At 50.6% G+C, this 20,192-nt stretch overlaps 1 non-coding gene across 1 annotated transcript; it reads left to right on the forward strand.

Moving 5' to 3' along the window:
* The first annotated feature begins 19,846 nt into the window (after positions 1-19,846).
* LOC112129813 (U6atac minor spliceosomal RNA) lies at positions 19,847-19,973 on the forward strand. Its single transcript, XR_002912165.1, has one exon. It is a non-coding gene; the product is annotated as a U6atac minor spliceosomal RNA (small nuclear RNA).
* The last annotated feature ends 219 nt before the right edge of the window (positions 19,974-20,192 follow it).

The following is a 20,192-nucleotide window of genomic DNA, read 5'->3' on the forward strand; positions in this document are numbered from 1 at the left end:
TTGTGGCAGTAGTTACAAGGGTGCACGCATATGGCAAAACTTATGAATTATACACTTATGGGTGGGTTACTTGTAAAGTATACCTCAATAAAGTTTATTTAAAAAAATACAAGACCAAAGAAAAACACTGCCTGTATTAAAACCCTTTCCGTGACAGAAACCCAACTCAGGCTGGTTTTAGGGAAAAAAGGCCAGGCACACTGGCTCGCACCTATAATCCCAGTGCTTTGGGAGGCTGAGGTGGGAGGATCACTTGAAGCCAGAAGTTTGAGACCAGCCTGAGCAACACAGCAAAACCCCATCACTAGAAAAAAAAAAATTAATTAGCCGGGTGTGGTAGCATGTGCCTGTGGTCCCAGCTACTCAGGAGGCTGAGACAAGAGGATTGCTTGAGCCCAGGAGTTTCAGGTTGCAGTGAGCTGTGATTGCACCGCTGCACTCCAGCTTGAATGACAGAGCAAGACCCTGTCTCTAAAAAAAGAAAAGAAAAGGAAAAAGAAAAAGAAGGAAGGAAGGAAGAAAAGAAAAGAGAAAAGAAATGTATTGGCTCACAAAATCAGGTTAGTCCAGGCTGCAACTGGTTTCAGGCATGGCTGGATCCAGGGGCTCACTGATGTCTGGATCCTTACTCTCCATCTCTTTGTTTTGTTTGTTTGTTTTGAGATGGAGTCTTGCTCTGTCGCCTAGGCTGGAGTGCAGTGGCATAATCTCAGCTCACTGCAAGCTCCGCCTCCTGGGTTCACACCATTCTCCTGCCTCAGCCTCCCAAGTAGCTGGGATTACAGGCACCTGCCACCATGCCCAGCTAATTGTTTTGTATTTTTAGTAGAGATGGGGTTTCACTGAGTTAGCCAGGATGGTCTCGATCTCCGCCTGAGCCTCCCAAAGTGCTGGGATTACAAGCCACCATGCCTGGCCTCATCTCTTCATTTTCTTTCCTCTTTGTTGGCTTTGTCAAGTTGAGGACAGGATGGCCACCAGCAGTTCCCAGCCTACATCTTATCAACACAGCAACTCCCTCAGAAAAAGAATGCTTCTTTCCCCATAACTGCTGCAGATGTCCCATGGCAGAGTCGCAGGACTTGGCCTCCAGGCCTGGATCACGTGCCTGTGTCTAAAGCCAGGGTTTGGGGTTGGCCACACCAGAACCCCAGAGATACAGGGTAGGGGAGAGGTGATCTCCTGAAGGTATTAACAGAAAAAAGAGGTATTATCAGAAGGGGGCATGGAAAGCCAACAGATGGCCACCTCATACCCAGGGAGTAGTGTCAGCACACACCCCTACCTCCAGACAATTCCACATTGGCCAGACTATCAGGGACAGACCTCAAACCCACGCGGGCCCAAGGCTGCTTTTCCGTGACATCACAAACTCTGCCTGTTAGATACAAGAATCAAAACAGAAAGCAAGCACTAATTGCTTCCCCACCAGTCGAGCCAAACAGAAAGCCCTTCCTGCCTGTGCTGGGCTGTCTACACCCCAAGGAAGCTAGCAGGGGAGGAAGCAGTTCCACATCAGCCACTCTGGTCCAGGACCAGCAGGAATGCCTTGGAGCTGACGGAGTCTGCGCTTATAGGACAAACCCCCCAGAGGGGAAGATGCCTCTGTGGGCGCTGGGCCTCAGCAATCTAGACCTGATGGGAATCCAGAGCAAAGAGTTAAGGCTTCAGTTTTCCAGTCCAGAGCCACTGTCTCAATACTTCAGCCAGGGAGGAGACTGTCAGGAAAGGTTGTCCTTGCAGGGTCAAGGATGGAAGGCACCATCCTCAGGCTGTGACCCAAACTTCATTTCCTGAGCTGTGTGGGGCAACCACCATTCACTGGGCATCTTCCCCATGCCAGGCATCACTGAGTTCTCTGCTGAAGTGTACTCCTGGCCGGGAAGGGAAAGGCAGCCACAATTTCTTGTACCTATTTGGAAGAAGCCTAGAAAGTACCCACATTACTACAGGGAACTATGGCACCCATCAAACAAATGAGGCAACAGGCTCAGCAGGGAGCTTTACCCCAGGTTCTCAGCTCAGTGACCACCTTGATCAGACTCTCAGGCAAAGGCTTGTCCCAGCCCAACTCCAGCAGGTCAAAGCGCTTGTCTCAGCCTTGTCTAGTGGCTAGGCTGCTGACTGAGCTGAGGGTACTTCTGATCCAGGAAGCAGGAAGCCAAGGCAGCTTAGGGCTATCTCCCAACCCAGCTCCCCAGGGAACCTGGGCAAGAAAAGCCTGAGCTGATGCCCACTGCCCCATCTCCCACTAAGGTGCTAGCTGAATCTGCCTGTACAGCCATGCTGCTTTCTGGGAAGCAGGTTTAATGGACATCGCTGCCAAGAGTGTACACTCCGCTGCAAAGCGCTGGGTGGGGGGACAGTGAGAGCCAGACTGAGGAAGGAGAGGGCCAATGCCAAGCAAGGAAGGAGCGGCCGAGTACACGGGGCCCTCCCTTCCAAAGGAAGCCTGAGGGCTGGCCCAGAGCCACTGGGCTCCGGGAAAATGGTGTTCTGAGCTCCCAGATTCTATCTCTACCCTCCACGAGCAAGGAAGGCTGGCCCTCCAGCTCTGCAGACCTGCCAGGGAACAGCTGACCGCTTCCTGGAGCCGACAATGCACCCATCGTTAGCTCCTTGCGCTGGCTGCCTGCCCAGCCGGCCCGCAGGCCAGGCCTCTGGAGCTGAGCAGGGCAGGAAGGACAGAGGGGCAGAGACAGTCTGCTAGAGACCTGGACACCCCCAGTAGAGCTCTGTCCCTGAGGACTCAGACAAGCAAGCCCCATGCAGGGCTGTGTTCCTTCCTAGATGCCTCTGTCCAGGCAAGGAGAGCTGGGTGACATGGGCCAAGCCTCGAGTGTTCTGAGCCTATTCCTCATCTGTAAAATGGGGCCAAATCTCACCGTGCCCACAGCTGGGATTAGTGCAACAGGGCAGGCTGCGGGCAGCTGTGGGTCCAGGCTGGCTGGCAGGGGACACAGAGCATTGGGAAACTAGGGGATGACGACTCACCCTGCTGGGGCAGCCCCTACCCACGCCTCAGCATACTGTGATGAGCAAGTGTCCAATTATTATTAAGCACAAGAATATGCTTCTTATGATCTATATGCTCATCATGAATACTAATGACTAGTACTACTGAAACAGCACTAATCTGGAGGGTCAGAAGTTGTGTATTTTACATCTCATCTCTGCCATATTCTGTGTCTTCAGATAAGTCCCCCAATCCCCTTAGCCTCAGTTTTCTGCTCGCAAAATGAGGATCAAAAGATGACTGAGCAGCAGAGACAATAATGGAAATGAAAGTTGGCCAACTGCAAATGGTCACATCCCTTGATCGGGCTCTGAAGGCAAAGCTGGAGGAAACCTCTTCCATCTCTAGCTTGTGGGCATTTAACCCAACAGTTCTCCTCTGATTGCTTAAGAGACTCACCTGAGGAACATAAGGAAAAATAATAATAACTGGTCAGGTGTGGTGGCTCATGCCTATAATTCCAGCATTTTGGGAAGCTTGAGCCCAGGACTTCAAGACCAGCCTGGGCAACATAGTGAGACCTCATCTCTACAAAAAAATTTTTTTAAATGGCCAGGCGCTGGGAGAGGTGGCTCATGCCTGTCATCCCAGCACTTTGGGAGGCTGAGGCGGGCAGATCACTTGAGGCCAGGAGTTTGAGACCAGCCTGGCCAACATGGTGAAACCCTGTCTCTACTAAAAATACAAAAGTTAGCTGCGTGAGGTGGTGGGCACCTGTAATCCCAGCTACTCGGGAGGCTGAGGAAGGAGAATCGCTTGAACCCAGGAAGCAGAGGTTGCCATGAGATGAGATCACACCACTGCACTCCAGCCTGTGCCACAGAGCAAGACTCTGTCTCAAAAACAAAAACAAAAACAAAAACCACCAGCCAGGCGCAGTGGCACACACCACAGGCTACTTGGGAGGCTGTGGGAGAATCACTTGCACCCCGGAGATTGAGGCTGCAGTGACCCAAGATCGAGCCACTGCACTCCAACCTGGGAGACAGAGAGAGACCCTGTGTTAAAAAAAAAACAACAAATAAAAAACAACAAACAAAAACACAGATACCAGTCCTTGGGCCCTTTCATTCCCCAGCAATTCAGATCCAATGGGTCCTGCATGGGACCAGGCATTAGCATGCTTTTAATGCTCCCAAGTGATTCTTCTGTGCAGCCAGGTCAAGAAGCAATGCAGTCGCCCACTTAGAAATCAGATGGGATAAAGCCCTCTTGTCCGGCATCCTCACTGACAATTTCATCAATCCTGGTTTAGAGAAACCTGGTGCTGCTCAAACACCCTCCAGCAAAATCAATGAGCTTCCTGGCCAGAGGCCAGCAGCGGCCCACAGCATACCCTGCTTGGTAAAAAGAAAATAAAGGCTTTCTGGCCTGAGGGCACAGGGCCATTGCTCAAATGGGTTATGAGTCTGACCCTTTTAAAAGTCCCAATCCTGTTAACTGGGTGGGGAAGTACAGGCATGAGTTAAAAAGGCTGGAAAGATAGATTTAATTAGCAGACGTTATCTCTAGGTATGGGCATTTATAAGCCCTTTCCATCTCTTTTTGTTTTGTTTTGTTTTGTTTTTTGTTTTGTTTTCTGTTGCCAAGGCTGGAGTGCCGTGGAGCAATTTTGGCTCGCTGCAACCACCACCTCGCAAGCTCAAACAATCCTCTCACCTCAGCCTCCTGAGAAGCCGGGACTACAGGCATGCACCACCACGCCCAGCTAATTTTTGTATTTTTTGTAGCGACGGGGTTTTCGCCATGTTGCCCAGGCTGGTCTCAAACTCCTGAACTCAAGTGATCTGCCCACCTAGGCCTCCCAAAGTGCTGGGATTATAGGTGAGAGCCACCAAGCCTGGCCTCTTTGTATTTTTCAAATGCCCTATAGTAGAAGGCAATTCTTTTATAATTGGGAAAAAACAGTAATCAGTTTTGTATTTGATATATTGCCTCTTTTAAAAAGTTGATGTAGGCCGGGCGCAGTGGCTCACGCCTGGAATCTCAGCACTTTGGGAGGCCGAGGGGGGCGGATCATGAGGTCAGGAGATAAGAGACCATCCTGGCTAATACGGTGAAACCCCATCTCTACTAAAAATACAAAAAATTAGCCGGGCGTGGTGGCGGGCGCCTGTAATCCCAGCTACTCAGGAGGCTGAGGCAGGGGAATCACTTGAACCTGGGAGGCGAAGGTTGCAGTGAGCCGAGATCACGCCACTGTGCCACTGTACTCCAACCTGGGTGATAGAGTGAGACTCCATCTCAAAAAAAAAGAAAAAACCAAAAAAGTTGATGTATTATCTTTTGCAAATGTTTTATGGTAAAGAATGAAGAACTGGCCAGGCGCAGTGGCTCACACCTATAATCCCAACACTTTGGGAGGCTAAGGCAGGAGGATTGCTTGGGCCCAGGAGTTTGAAACCAGCCTGGGCAACATGGCAAAACCTTGTCCCTACAATAAATGCAAAAATTAGCCAGGCATGGTGGTGTGCGCCTGTAGTCCCAGCTACTTGGGAGCCTGAGGTGGGAGGATCGCTTGAGCCCAGGAGGTAGAGGTTGCAGTGAGCCTGGTTCAGGCCACTGCACTCCAGCCTGGGTGGCAGAGTAAGATTCTATGTCAAGAAGAAAAAAAAAGAATAAGGAACACATCCAAGAACAAGGAGGTTCAGAGGAATGAAGGGCAGGATAAAGGGGCCCCATGGGAGGGGATGGTTGAGGGTAGCAAATGGCAGGGAAGCTGATCAGGGATGAAGGAACCTTTGCAACACCCCTGTCCATTGGAGGTTGTGAGAATAGCATTTCATGGGAGCTGCACCCATCCCTTACACAAGAAAGGATAAATGCCATCATGTTTAAACTTTACCTTGGAGCTGTCCTTGCCCTGTGCAGAAAAAAGCCAAGGCTCCCGAGCAAACCCAGCTCCTTCAAAACTGTCTCTGGGAGAGCTCGTGTGGAGGTACAGTCACAGTAGCACTGGCCAGTGCCCACTGGAGCCAGGGCTGGGTTGCAGGGAAGATCGTGGCAGTTGGAGTTCTGCAAATGCTGAGCACACGTGGTCATCTCCTCCAGTGATGAGAGCTTTTGAGCTGCACCTAGAGACCCTGGAAATACCTCAAGGGTAAACTTCCCCTGCTGACCCATGAGGGCAGTAAGACATAGAGTGGACCCACTGGGGCATGCAGAGTCCTGCTTGTCACTTTGTCCATCTCCCCACCTGTCCTCCACTGCAAGCCACCAGCCCAGTCTCCCCTGGAGAGCAGGATTCTGTTGCTTTGGGTTTGGTGACATTCTCGTGGATTGGCGTTGTTGGGGAAGGCAGGCATATCACAAATTGATTTAACAAAGTATTTCTGGCCAGGCGCAGTGGCTCATGCCTGTAATCCAGCACTTTGGGAGGCCGAGGCAGGTGGATCACCTGAGGTCAGGAGTTTGAGACCAGCCTGGCCAACATGGTGAAACCTCATCTCTACTGAAAATACAAAAATTAGCCGGGCATGGTGGTGGGTGCCTGTACATCCCAGCTACTTGGGAGGCTGAGGTGGGAGGATTCCTTGAGTCCTGGAGGTCAAGGCTATAGTGAGCTGTGATGAAGCTACTGCACTCCAGGCTGGGTAACAGAGTGAGACTGTGTCTCAAAAAAATAAAAAATAAAAAAATAGGTCTCAGAAAAAATCGGATTCAGCCGAGCACAGTGGCTCATGCCTGTAATCCCAGCACTTTGGGAGGCCGAGGCAGGTGGATCACGAGGTCAGGTGTTCGAGACAAGCCTGGCCAACACAGTGAAACCCCGTCTCTACTAAAAATACAAAAAATTAGCTGGGCATAGTGGCAGACACCTGTAATCCCAGCTACTTGGGAGGTTGAGGCAGGAGAATCGTTTGACCTGGGATGTGGAGGTTGCAGTGAGCTGAGATCGCGCCACTGCACTCCAGCCCAGACGACAGTGCGAGACTCCGTCTCAAAACAAATAAAAATAATAAAAATAAAAAAATAAAAAGTTATCTCTGCTTCTCGACAATCCCCCAGGACCTCCAAAAGCCTTGGCTGGTCAAAATAGAGTCATATGTCACTTAACAACGGGGATCCATCCTGAGAAAGGCATTGTTAGGTGATTTTGTTATTGTGCCAACCTCACAGAGTATGCTTACATAAACCCAGATGGTGAATAGCCTGCTGCACACCTAGGCTAGACGGGGGAGCCCATTGCTCCTAGGCTACACACCTGTACAGCACGTTCCTATCCTGAATGCTTTAGACAATTAGAACACAATGGCAAGCGTTTGTGTATCTAAACAGAAAAGGCACAGTAAAAACAGTGTTATAATCTTATGAGATCACTGTCCTACATGCGGTCCCTCGTTGACCAAAACATCGTTAGGCAGTGCATGACTGTATCTGCAGAGTGGGGCTGGATAGGGCGGGGGTAGGGAGACCTGCAGAGGATGGAGGAGATCCATGAAGTGAAATAAGGATGGAGAACTTTCAGTCCAGGAAAAGCAAGCTCCACGGTCGCAGTAGAGGGGGAAAGACCCTCAATTCACTGTTCTATTTTCAAAATGGCTAGAATGGCTAGTTCACTGGGTCTCAGACACTGGATTCTGAGGCTCCTTCTATTTTATTTTATTTTTTGAGACAAGGTCTCACTGTGTCACCCAGGCTGGAGTGCAGTGGTGCAATCTTGGCTCACTGCAACCTGCACCTCCTGGCCTCAAGCAATTCTCCTGCCTCAGCCTCCCGAGTAGCTGGGACTACAGGCACACACCACCACACCCGGCTAACTTTTGTATTTTTAGTAGAGATGGGGTTCTGCCATGTTGGCCAGGCTGCCTTCTATTTTAAAAGATGATGCAAGTTCCTGCGCAGATAGATGCCTCCTCTACTCCTCTACTCCTGCCTCAACTTCCCAGGAAAGGTTGGGGGGCATCTTGTCCAGCCCAACTCTGTTGCCTCTAACATCACTGACCCGGAAGATGACCTTCCTTGGGCACTGCACGTGCAGCTAGGCTCTTCCAGGCCTTCACTGCACACAAACCAGGGAGTCCCTGCACCCTCCTGGGCTCCAACCTGCACAGGAATATCTTGATGTCCAGCCCTCCCGACCCTCAGCCACTCCAATCCTCCACCAGAAGAGAAGATGCTAAAAATGCACGCAAACAAAATTGTTTTAATAATCAGCAAATCCCCGTTCACTCTTATTTTGGAGGTACATTCCAATCTGACCCCAGGAAGTCCCGGTCCTCCCAGAAGGGCCAGGTGGGTGAGAGGCAGGTTGCTGGCCGCTGCCCGATGCACACTGCAAGAACAATAAGGATTTTTAGGGGCATTATGACTGAGTCAGAAAACACAGCTGCCCCTGAAAGTCCCTCATTTTTCTTGCTGTCCTTGAACACTCTCCAGGTGAGGAAGCAGTCGTCTGCCACGCCCAGATGAGCCAAGGTGAAGCTGGTGTTCCCTCACCCGACACTGACCCCCTCTCCACAGCCCATGGGAAGCTCCCTGGTGGGTGGGAAGGCTGCAGGGTCTCCAGAGAGGCACAATTATCTCCAATGCTGGGCCCAGCTGCGGCCAGCCTCGCTGCCCTCCCAAGGCATACCCAGGAATGACCTGTGTTCCACCCAAAGCCAACTCAGAACCCAGCGTCTTCTGCCTGCAGGAAACTGCAGACCAGCATCCTGGTGGAATCCCAATGTGGAGAGCAGCCCCCAAAACTCGGGAAAGTGGCAAGAACTATAGCCTGTAGCCCCTGTGTTCACAGGAGGCGGGTGGACCATCTCAGAGAGACAATGATGGTCTCAGGCCTGGCGTGACACATGAACACAAGACAGCCAGCCTCCAACCTTCTTGCAACCAGGCCTGAGGCCAGGCCTGATTCAGGCAAAGAGAACAAAACACCAGGAAGTGCCCGGAAGAGCAACACAGGCCTGAAAACCCCGGAGAAGAGCTGCCCCGACTCTCTCCAGCCCGTCTTAAAGAACAGCACACAGACACGCGATTCCAACAGGAATGGGCACGGGAACTCCAGTTCCGCTTCTCTCCAGCAGTCGCGGCCTTGGTTACTCTGCTTGTAAAATGGGCCTTTCCGGAAGGAGCTAAACTCCCACCACCCTCTCTCCCATTTCAAAGGGAAAGCCAAAGAGAAAATGAGACTTTCAGCTCTGTCACAGAAAGCAAAGGGGCTGGAAGAGGCTGCAACATGTGAGAAACAGCACACCCTGGGGTGCTGCTGAATGGATCTCAGGCCTGCCCTCCAATTCTCAGCCATATCCCACCCTGCCCTTAGCAAAAGAGCAACAGCTTCACATTGGCCTGAGTGGGAAGGCAGGTCCTCCCAATACCCTTCTATGAAAACGGCCTACAATGGGCAACAAAGACAAGTGTGAAGACCTCTGGAATGTCCTAGGTGGTTTTTGGGTTCAAATCAACAAGCTCACAGGCTCTGCTGGGAAGCACAGGCTGGAAGAAACCAAGGTTGGGTGAAGGAGATGGTGAGACAGTGGCCAAAAAGAAGGGAAGAGACTGGTGGCCAATTTGTTTTTTGTATGGGAGGATAAAAAAAAGAGCTTCCAGAATCAGAGACTTGTAGAGAATTCTCCTTAATGGGACAATCCCTTCTGCCCCGAGGCCCAGGTGAGCCTCCAGGGCAGTAGAGGGTCAACCCCAGCATCAGGGCATTAGGGCCCAGACCAAGAAGGCCCCTAGGGAATGAGGTCCTGCATGTGCCTCCCACCTGTGGAATGTCACCCAGCAACAGGAAACGTGTCTCCTGAGGCCAGGCCACTTTGCCCAAGGCCCCGGCACAGCTGGAATCTGTCCAGCCTAGCACTGCACCTGCTCTTTGGGGGTCCCACTGTCCATGCAGGAACCTGGCCTCTCAGAACACAGGTTGCCCCTGCTGTGGTGAAAACACATCCCCACAAAAGACAGCCAGCTGCTGGCACCACTACCTGCTAACTTGCTGTATGACCTGACCCTGTGTAAATTACTTGGCTTCCCAGCCTCAGCTCTCTTACCTGTAAATAGGAATAATAAGCCCCACTTGGAAGGGCAATGTAAGGATTGAAAGAAAGCAAAGTGTGTAGCAGGCTCCTAACAAAAGTGGATCCCTTCAGACCCCAAGGGCAGGGGCTGGGCCATAACGAATTCTTCCCCTCTGGGAAGGGGGCTGGGTCAGGGTGCCAGCCCGTGCCTCGCTGCACCCTGGGCACTGACACTGCACCTTCTCCCCCACACTCCACGCTCCTTCCAGTTCAGACTGTGAGGAAGTGTGCCTGCTATCCCGATTGCCAGCTCCAGCCTCAGCCCTCTCAAACTGCCATTCTGGCACCTGTCATCCACCCAGAGCTTTCTGTCCTAACCAAGATCACAGACATATTCTCCACCAACAAAGCAGAACCGAAGCAGTCCCCCCACACTAGGTTCTGCGTCATCTGAACCACTGGACAGCACACCTGCATCACTGTGCTGAGCTGCTCCCGCTGCCTGACACACCTTACCCCACATGGTGCCGCGCAATAAGCAGGCAAGACCTAGCTCACCACTCACTAGCCTCAGGCCAGCAACTTAACCCCAAGTGCTTTGGTCTGTTCCTGTGTGAGTCTGGGGTTACTACCTATTTCACGCGGTTGTCTGGAGGACTGAATGCATTCATTCATGGAAAAGGCTTAGAACTGTGCCTGGCACAAAGTGTTCAATCAAGATTAGCTATTATTACCATTCCTGCTTTGTTCTTCAAGACTCAGCTCACCTCTTCTGGGTGACTTTCCTTGACCCCAGCCTCTCCCTGGATTACAGCCCCTTCCTTCTCCCCATTCCATTGTCCCAAAGCTCATCACACTGTGCTTTACCTATTGGTCCACCCCACCAGAGCACAATCCTGGGACCACCTGCCTCACAATCACACACACTTATTTACAATGCTGATTGCACCCCCCTTCCCAGGTCTATCAAGGGGCCCTGGAATCTGCATTGTTAATAGGCTCCTGCTGTGATTCTCCCAAGTTTGAACCACTGCTCTGGCACCTGTCATCTACCTGAGCTTTCTGCCCTAACCCAGATCCCAGCCATATTCTCCACTAGCAAAGCAAAACCCAAGTCCCCATACCCAATGCTACAGGCAGGTGCTTGGCCCAGAAACAAAAGAGCCTGGTCCAAAAACAAGGAGGCAGGGTCAGGAGAGCTGCCCCTGAGAGTGGCTGGAGGAGCTCCTCACACCGTGCTGGGTATGTGACGGTGACCCACCTGGGCTTGGCTTTGACAGCAGAGCTAACCTATCACCAAACACACCAGCCACCCAGTCCAGTTCCATGTGCCTTCCCTGAGTGCTCACTCTGCATGGCCCTGGGCTGGGCACACGCTGATGACTGAGGTGCAACGTGGGACCGGTCAGGGTGATGTCCCACCAAGACCAAAGGGATGAAGTCACGACCCAGCTTTTGTATTTTGTAACCGTGGTTGATGCAGACCCACCACCCTTTATTCAAAATTTTCAACTCAAACAAAACTCTGGACAATGAAAGTTGTTTTTGTCACTGAGTGGGAAAATCTGACCCAAACTGACTAGAGACTATTATTTCGAGTCTATATTTATCCTGGGGAGTGTGTATATTCATACTCACCTGAGTGAGTGCCCCCTTCTGTGGGCTGATGGGCCACCAGGGCTTACCAGGGAGCTGTAGAGTAAGGAGGCTCCACTCTGTCAGAGTCCCTGAAGTGCCAGCAACCCACAAAACCATGAGAGAAGAAAAAGAAAGGCCAACTAAACATCAGCCCTTGTTTGGAATTGGCTTTAGGGGGGAAAAAAAAAAAACCATCCACCAGCCCTATCCTGGCTAGGAAAGAAGGTGACCAGGCAGAGGGCAAAAGTCCCAAATGTCTTGGGAGAGAAACCGCCTACAGAGAGAAGGTGCTGAGCACATACAGGGACCCGCTGCCTCTCTGGGATGCTGGGGCCTGCTGCAGGGGCTGGCTGACAGGATCTGGCCCTGCAGCCTGGAAATGCCAGGCCTTCTTTGAGTCGGAGGCCAAACATCCTTGGTGGAGCTTGAGGGGGCTGGAGGTTGGGGAGAACAGGGGTGATTCCAGCACACATACTAGAGGAGTGGGCTCTGAGGGTCCCGCCCTCCTTCTGTCCACCCCAGCCAGTCTTTCCCAGGCCAGCCCAGTACAGAGGTGCGAGTCAGAGAGCTCAGCTGGATTTAAACTGATGCAGTGAGAAGCGGTCTTGGCCTCGAAGGTTGGCCCCGCCCTTGCTGGACATTCCGGGGCTGGGATGAACAAGCCAGGAGACCTGAAACTCATCCATCAGAGCCGCTGGGTTTACGATAATCAACCTCTCTCTGCCAGAAATTCTTTTGCTAAGAACACATCAGCTCTGAAACATTCATTCTCAGCCCCTCACTCCCCATACACCTCACAAACCCACCTGGGACTGGGCTCCCCCAACAGCAGCCCTGCTTGGCCCCAGGCTGCCAGCCAACATATCTTGGGGCTTGGCTCTGCCCCCAAAATTCATCAGTGGGTGGAGGCCCAAGTAAGTAGCCCTCAGCAAGGCTGGACCTGGGCCCAACTGCAGTTGTCCACACAAAAACACACTCCTGCCACCGAGGCCAGGTCGGTGAGGGCAGCGCCTGCTTTCCATCTATGTTTCCAGACCATCTGGAGGAGCCAAGCAAGGGGTGGGTACTGACATTAGAGCCACAACTTTTATCTCTTTAAGGCAACTCCACTTGGCCGGGGGTGGGGAATAAGACAAGCAGACCAGGCAGGCAGACAGCAGGGCTAAAGTCTGTGGAAGAAAACAGCATGTTTAAGGATGCATTTATCGTTTTGACAAGGCATCAGCAAACTCTGGCCAAAGGGCCATCCTAGCCCACCATCTGTTTTCATAAAGTTTTGTTTTTTGGGTTTTTTTTTTTTTTTTTTTTTTGAGACAGAGTCTCACTCTGTCACCCAGGCTGGAGTGCAGTGGCACAATCTCAGCTCACTGCAACCTCCACCTCCTGGGTTCAAGCGATTCTCCTGCCTCAGCCTCCCAAATAGCTGAGATTACAGGCACCCGCCATCATGTCCAGCTACTTTTTGTATTTTTAATAAAGACAGGGTTTCACCATGTTGGCCAGGCTGGTCTCAAACTCTGGACCTTCAGTGATCCGCCCATCTCGGCCTCCCAAAGTGCTGGAATTACAGGTGTGAGCCACCGCACCCGGCCCTCATAAAGTTTTATTAGAACATAGATGTACTCATTCATTGATGTACTCACAACGACAGCAGAACAGAATCTGCTTCTGAACAATCTTTGCTTGACACCTGGTGAGGGAAGGCCTCTGAGGGTCATGGGGCAGCCAAGTCACCTGCCCTGGTGGTGGTGCAGCTGTTTGGGCATCGCACCCACTGGTCAGCTGGACTCTCATTCTGCCTTCAGGCTCCTCCTGTAGCTGAAACAGAAACGGGCCCTGGCAGAGCAGGGACTCTGAGCGCACAGCTGCTGTGGTCTTAAGTGGACGCTACTCCAGGGCAGGGTCTCTTACTCCAAATCTTCAGGCCATATGTGTTCCAGAACTTTTCAGGTTTTAGAAAGGGAATGTGGTGCCTATGCCACATATTATGTAACACCCCAGCAAGGCAGCACCCATAATCAAACATTAATATCTCTGCAGGGAAACCCATGAGTATTCACACTCCCCAGGATAAATATGGACTCCAATAGTCTGTCAGTTTGGGTCAGGTCTTCCCACTCAATTAGTGGCAAAAACAACTTTCAGTATCCACAGTTTTCTTGCGTATCCAGAATTTTGGACAAAGGATGGTGGGCCTGCATCAACCACAGTTACAAAATGCAAAAGCTGGGTCCTGACTTCAATCCCTGGGTCTTGACGGGACATCCCCCCGATCCCCCTGACAGACGGTCTTCATTGCCACCTGGCACATAGAAAGCACATACAAGGCTCACAGTAAATATGTTCTGAATTAATTCTGATCACCAGATTTTTTTTTTCTGCCAAAGAACAGCTACTAATATGACTGATGAAAATGTAGAAAAAAATAGTATTTAATGCCAACCCCTGTCTGCCTGCTTCACTACCAGGAACAAAGAAAAGCCAATATAAATGAATAATTCTTCCAACTCCATTTACTCAGAACAAGGAAAAGAAACTGTTTTCTGGTCACTGTTGCTGTCTCACGGGCAGGCACATTAGGTTTTTCGGGGAGCAGGTGAGTGGGTGGAGTCGAAACTTTAAAAACCCATTATTTTTCTCCCCTGTGTACTTCCTTAGAGCCTCCCTGTGGCCAAAGTTCCACTTGGAAATCTAAAATAATTTATCTCATCACGAATTCCTAACAGCTAATTAGAAAAATGTACTAATTGGATAATCTGGTTTCAGATGTTCTAATTATATTCCTTTGGTGGGGGGGAAGCAATATATACATATATATAACTTAATAGCACTTCTTCCAAAAAGTGTAAAGTATCCAGAAGAAATAGCACTTCTTCCAAAAAGTGTAAAGTATCTTCCAAAAAGCCTAAGTAAGCCACGCATGGTGGCTCACACCTGTAATTCTAGCACTTTGGGAGGCTCAGGTGGAAGGATTGCTTGAGCCCAGGAGTTCGAGACCAGCCTGGGCAACATAGTGAGACTCCCATCTCTATGTATTTTTAAAAAGCCTACAGTATGAAGGTCAAAAAGAGTCACCTTAAGATAGTAGTGACACTGCAGAAATATTTTAATACACATTATCTACAAACAGATAAACCACGTACTATAAAATACAGTTTTTCTGCATTAGAGGATATCTGAAAATATATTTTGGTGATAACTCCCACCAGATGTTTGGGAAGTAAATGGATTTTACCCCCTTTTAATGCAACACAATTTTAGCATTCTGAAATGTCATACCCTCTGTCTCTATTTCTTAATAGAGTAACTCTTACAAATGACTACCAGAAATTTCCTCATTGCCAGAGATTTCTAAACCCCAAATTGGGAAAGAGGTTCTTGATTCCACTGGCGATTTTGACCTCTCCTGGGCACGGAGCAGATTTCTGGGATGGATCTGACTCCGTGATTGGGAAATGCTTTTGGCCTGCCTGACAACATGGTCTTGGGGTAAGAAGGCAAGAGGGTGGCTGGTGGGAGGGGGTGTGCCTGTGACAGCGACCTGGGCAGGGCATCCCTCTCATGCCTGGAAGAACTGTCCGGTCGATGTCGCAGGCCCAGCACACCTTCCCAATGAGCTGAAAGCTGCCTGCAAGCTCCAGGGCTATATGTAGTCAGGGCTGATTGCCCCTCACAGGGAGGCAATGAGGAGGAGGCTGAGAACTGCCACCTGCAAACACCAGCATCTGCAGCCCTGCCACCCTGGTGGAGACCCCAGTGGGCTGACCACAACTCCTTGTGGAGAGGATGCAAGCATCCTCTGGGGGCATTTTCTTTGGCCCTTGGCTGGACACGTGCTACACGTCTGACAAATATCGACCATGCTGGGCATGTGTGGCCTGGGCCAACACAGGACTGCAGAGGGCACCAGGGGCTGCCGCTGCCACTGGCCAGTCAAGTTAGTTTCACTTTCTGGTTTTTCCCCCTGGGTCACTTCTCACTCTGAAGGGAGAAAATGTTCTTTAAATGACAAGAGAGAAAATCTTTAGAAGTGTTCCTTGTCATTTTCTTTTTTTCTGAGGACACTGTTTTTCTCTAAAGACCGGGTAACAGGCTTTACTCCATGGGGCTGAGAACACGATACCCCAAAGCCTGGCGCTTTGGTACACTGAGCACTTTGAACTAAAGGAGAAAGCGAGTTCTCTCTGACCTTCTTCCACCCTTCTGTCTCTTGCCCCTCTTTCTCCCCAGCAGCCAGGCACAGAAACCAGAATTCCTCTTCCCCAAGCTGGGTCATAGGAAGTAGAACTCCTCTCCCCCAAAGCAAGACATAATATCTAGAAAGGTCACTCTCTCCCTTCTCAACCCTCATCCCAAAGGGGTCCTGCCCCATACGCCCCAGACATGCTGCACAGTGAGGTGAGGCCAAAAAGCATCTGAATAGACAGGCCTTGCTGGGTGGCCCCCTCTGTCTATTACATTAGGTCATACCCTTTTTGTTCAATCACATTCCTAGATGGTTGTCCATTCTTCCTCCAATCTAAGCATAAAAATAGTTTTCCCTGGGTCTCTGGGTCTTATTTCTGAAGGCTCTCATGTCATGTAAAACACTGATTAAATAAATTAGTCAAACTTTTCTCCTGTTAACCTGTCTTTGTTACAGAAGTGTCAGCCGTGACCCTTACGGGGAGGAAAGGGATTGTACCTTTCTGCCCCTACAACCCCAGCTACACAACTTCAGTCCCCTGGGCTGCTTAGCTCTAATATGATTACACATCTAAATGCAATACATGGAGCAAAGTGGTATTATTTTTCTGGGAAAAACCAACATCATAAAAGGGTCTTTATTGAATCAAAGGGCTCATGAACTGTTCTCTTGCCTAATTATGGCTCCCGAGTGAACAAGGCTGGATTTCCAGGCAGGACTCGGCACAATTCTCCAGCCCAAAGACCAGTGGGCTATTTGTCACAACTTGTCTAATTACAATGAAATCTACCCCAAGGACGAAAGGGAGAATGCCAAGATAGGTTGGCAGCAGCCCCCTCCCCCTCCGGCTCTGGAAGCAGTGAGCTGGTCCTCAGGCCTCTCTCTATGGCAAGGAGCTGCCCCCTGCTCCTTCCCCACCCCTTCCACTCAAAGTCAGGATCCTGGACCCTGCCCCTTCCCGTGGTTTAGTTTAAGTGGTTTTCCAGCATCCCAGTACTGCCCCTGTAACCTCATCTCTATAGAGAAGGCCCATTGTCGAAATGTGATATTTTGGCAGATGTTTGAACATTCAGAGATTTGGCCAAGGTTAGCGTGCACCCAGGCCTGAGCAAAGATAAACGCTTGCCATCACCAGACACAGAAGGAGGAGAGAGGGTGTGTGCCTCGGGCCAGAGGAGGGTTCACCCTCCACACCAACCAGACCAACCAGCTGGAGCAAGCGGTCTGGTTGACTTTTCCCAGATACACAGTGGTCTGGCTGGGCAAGTTGAAGACTAACATTTTGCTTGTACTTAAGTATCTGTTTAATCGCCCTCAAAGTTCCAAAAGCAAAGACACTTTTCAAGAGAGACAGGGTCTTCCTCTATCGCCCAGGCTAGAGTGCAGTGACCCAGTCAATCACAGCTCATTGTAACCTTGAACTCCTGGGCTCAAGCGATCCTCCCACCTCAGCCTCCTGAGTAGCTGGGACTACAGGCACACACCACCATGCCTGACTAATTTTTCCTTTTACTTTTTCAGAGGCAGGGTCTTACTATGTTGCCCAGGTTAGAGTGCAGTGGTGTAACCATAGCTCACTGCAGCCTCAAACTCCTGGCTCAAGCAATCCTGTCTCGCCCCGCCTCCAGAGTAGCTGAAACTACAGGTGTAAGCCACCACACCCAGCTAATTTATTTTTTATTTTTGTAGAGATGAGATTTTGTTATGCTGGCCAGGCTGGTCTGAACTCCTGGCCTCAACTGATCCTCCCACTTCAGCCTCCTAATGTGTTGAGATTATAGTCATGAGCCACTGAACCCAGCCTTTCTCTTTTTTAAGATATGGCCCCCTCCCCACCCTTCTCATGTTCTTAAGCCTACAAAAGCAAGCTTGACAAGAAGGAATTCAGCAGAAACTCACCCTGACTCTCCCACTAACCTCTCCCCTCAGATAGGCTTAAGTGGTGGTCACATGAACCCAACCCCCGGAAAAGGCATGTCTCACTGAAGAGGCAGGACCCACACAACCTCACCCCCACACCCCACCAGCAAGGATTTGCTTTTCTTCCAGTGTTTTCTCCCCAGATACTAAGCCAGCAAGCAGGCACATCAGCCTCAGGTGGTCCTTCTTTGACCTCATTGTCCCATGGGCCCTGGGATGAATATGGTGTCACCCGGGAAGAACTACCATGTACCACCCCCGACCACGTGCCTGGTGTTTCACACAGATATTCTTGTTCAGTCCTTACAATGCCCTGAGAAGTAGGCACGTATTATCACAGACAAGGAAACTGAGTCTTGGGAAGATGCCCCTGGCCTGACACAGCTAGTCTACAGGAAAGCCAGGTTTCTGATGCCAAAGCCCACGCCCTTTCCCTGTCTTAAGCAGAGAAGCATTTTCTGTTTTCAACCAGCCTGCTGGAAAGCCAGGTGCTACCAGCTAGTAAGCAGCAATACAATCGAATTCTTTTCAGGAGGGTGGGAGACATGGGCGAAAAAGAGGGTTTGTTTTACAATGGACAAGGACGGAAAAGAGAGTTATTTCTTAAATGTTTGCTTGGGAGACCAGAATTTAAGCCTCAGTCACCAAGAAGGAAAAGCCAGTGTTTTCACTTGAACCCCACATCCCCCAGGGCAGAAATCCAGTGAGAGGAAGCGAGTTTCATGAGAATGAACCACAAAGTCTTCATAGGCCGATCCAAATTTCCCAGCTGCAATCTCTGAATCCCTCCCCCAGCCCTCCCATCCTCCAAACCACAGCCCCAGGCTCCACCCCGTGCCTTCCTCGGCTCCTCCTCCTTAGGATCTTAGAAGAATGCCAAGGGGGGTCTGGTGTATTCAGTCCAGTCACTCACTTGACAGAGAAGGGGGCTCTCAGGCTGCAGTGACGAGCTCAGAGGAAAATCAGGCAGCGGGACTTTCCACATGGCACCTCCCTGCCCAGTTCTCCTGGGCAGCAAATGCAAGGGGTCTGGCTATGGGGTGATTTCAAAATTCCTCAGACCGTTCCAAAGAGAGGAGGGAGGAAGTACCCACAGTGGGTAAGATGTCACCTGCTGTGGGTCCTGTAAGCCCTGCCCCCTGCCCAGAGCCAGTGAGGCCTGCTGAAGGCTCTTGGGCGCTGAAAAGATTATGGTCTATCCCTACCTCCAGTCTGAAATTCTAAAGAAAAACACCACTGAGCCATAAAAAAGTCTAAGTCCCAAGAAATTCTGATTTTCACCCCCAAAATGATTACTCTGCAGCATTTTTTGGAATATCAAATTATTTTCTCCTCCCCCGCACCCCCATTCCATTTTGTCCCCTGCTTGACTGGTCCCACTAGAGGATGTTTAGTTTGCCCACGGCATGAGTGAGGGAGCAAGCCTTGAGAAGCTGTGGCAATTCAAATGTCTTCCCTGGCACCTTTTCTGAAACGTGCTCAGTGTCAGGACCGGATAAGTCTTTGGGCCTTTAGGAGTGATGCACTACTGAGCAGATGTACAAGGTGGCCACATCTGCTACCCAGGGTTCCTTTAAGGACTCGGTGCCAGCGAATCCAGGCCCAGCCACCTCCTGTTCTACAGCCCCAGCTTGCTGGCTTCCGACCTGGGAGGCTGCACCCTGAAGCCCAGGGGTCCTGCTCCTGTGGTACCGAGGCAAGCTGGGAGATTCTGGGAGGGTCTCTTCCCCTCTGAGTCTCGACTTCAACCATACAATGAGGACTTACAATACCATTAATCTGCTCTCAGAGCTGGAGCAAAAATCAGAGCAGGCAGGGAGGGACCGTGCCCATCTTACTAACGGATACCCCAGCCTCTGCCTGGCCCAGTCCCTGGCACATAGTTGTTAGACCACAGAAACTGAGAGGATTGAGACCCAGATAGGGGATGGGAATCCCAGACAGTATCTCCATCTGATGATTACGATGCTCCTGTTCCCAGTGAATTAAGTAACTTGCCCAAGGCCACATGCTCCCAAGCGATGGAGTTAGTCCTCAAACCTACCAGACCCACAAGCCCGAGTCTCAATCACTCTGCACCGGTCTCAACCAACATGTATATACAAGCAGATTCAAAATAAGGGAGCTGGATTGTATGAAAGGAGAGAAGGTTAGCACTCCCCTTGACAAGGATGGAAGAGGCCCTTGGGCCTGACAACACGCATATGGTTAAGGTACTGCTACTGACATCGTGGCATCTAAACCTCATTTTTTTTATTTAAAATAATAATTTAAGGCAGGGCGTGGTATTTCACGCCTATAATCACAATACTTTGGGAGGCCAAGGTTGGGGGATCACTTGAGGCCAAGAGTTCAAGACCAGCCTGGCAACATGGTAAAACCCCATCTCTACTAAAAATACAAAAAATTAGCTGGGCGTGGTGGTGCATGCCTGTAATCCCACTGAGGCAGGAGAATCACTTGAACCCAAAAG

Source organism: Pongo abelii, chromosome 19 (genome assembly GCF_028885655.2).
Source record: "Pongo abelii isolate AG06213 chromosome 19, NHGRI_mPonAbe1-v2.0_pri, whole genome shotgun sequence".
In the NCBI taxonomy this organism is placed as follows: Eukaryota; Metazoa; Chordata; class Mammalia; order Primates; family Hominidae; genus Pongo; species Pongo abelii.